This window comes from Mustelus asterias, unplaced genomic scaffold (genome assembly GCF_964213995.1).
Source record: "Mustelus asterias unplaced genomic scaffold, sMusAst1.hap1.1 HAP1_SCAFFOLD_424, whole genome shotgun sequence".
In the NCBI taxonomy this organism is placed as follows: Eukaryota; Metazoa; Chordata; class Chondrichthyes; order Carcharhiniformes; family Triakidae; genus Mustelus; species Mustelus asterias.
The window spans coordinates 140,001-141,407 of record NW_027590379.1 but is presented as its reverse complement, the minus strand read 5'-3'; positions in this window follow the sequence as shown (position 1 = coordinate 141,407).

Genomic DNA, 1,407 nt, shown 5'->3' with positions numbered 1-1,407 from the left:
GGCCACGGTTAGGGTTAGGGTTTGGGCGAGGGTTAGGGCTTTGGTTAGGGTTTGGGTTAGGTTTTGGGCTAGGGTTAGGGTTAGTGTTAGGGTTAGTGTTAGGGTTAGGGCTAGGGTTAGGGCTTTGGTTAGGGTTAGGGCCACGGTTAGGGTTAGGGTTAGGGTTAGGGTTTGGGCTAGGGTTAGGGTTAGGGTTAGTGTTAGGGTTAGGGCTAGGGTTAGCGCTTTGGTTAGGGTTAGGGTTTGGGCTAGGGTTAGGGTTAGTGTTAGGGTTAGGGTTAGTGTTAGGGTTAGGGCTAGGGCTAGGGCTTTGGTTAGGGTTAGGGCCACGGTTAGGGTTAGGGTTTGGGCTAGGGTTAGGGTTAGTGTTAGGGTTAGGGTTAGGGCTAGGGTTAGGGTGAGGGCTAGTGCTCGGGCTAGGGTTAGGCTTAGTGTTAGGGTTCGGGTTAGGGCTAGGGTTTGGGTGAGGGCTCGTGCTCGGGCTAGGGTTAGGCTTTGTGTTAGGGTTAGGGCGCGGGTTTGGGTTAGTCTTAGAGTTAGGCTTAGGGTTATGCTTAGGGTCAGGGCACATGCAGAATCACGCCCTTACTCAACACTCCGTGCGCACAAGGACTCCACATTGACTCTCCACGCCCGCACAGGCGCCCCTCGCGCCGGCCACACTTTCAAATTGCCCCCCTAGTCGCGCATTAAGCCCGCCTACGGTTATTAAAGCCAACCGCCGCCGCCAGCCGACGTGGAACTCATTAACCAATTCACTTTTCGACATGGAACTCATTAACCAATTCACTTTGGGTCTGGGGGATAACAAGTGCTTTGGGGCAGGGCAAGCGCAGGAAAACACCCTTACTACACACTCCGTGCTCACAAGCACTCCACATTGACTCTCCACGCCCGCACAGGCGTCCCTCACGTCGGCCACACTTTCAAATTGCCCCCCTAGTCGCGCATTAAGCCCGCCTACGGTTATTAAAGCCAACCGCCGCCGCCAGCCGACGTGGAACTCATTAACCAATTCATTTTTCGACATGGAACTCATTAACCAATTCACTTTGGGTCTGGGGGAAAACAAGTGCTTTGGGGCAGGGCAAGCGCAGGAAAACACCCTTACTACACACTCCGTGCTCACAAGCACTCCACATTGACTCTCCACGCCCGCACAGGCGTCCCTCACGTCGGCCACACTTTCAAATTGCCCCCCTAGTCGCGCATTAAGCCCGCCTACGGTTATTAAAGCCAACCGCCGCCGCCAGCCGACGTGGAACTCATTAACCAATTCATTTTTCGACATGGAACTCATTAACCAATTCACTTTGGGTCTGGGGGAAAACAAGTGCTTTGGGGCAGGGCAAGCGCAGGAACACACCCTTACTACACACTCCGTGCTCACAAGCACTCCACATTGAC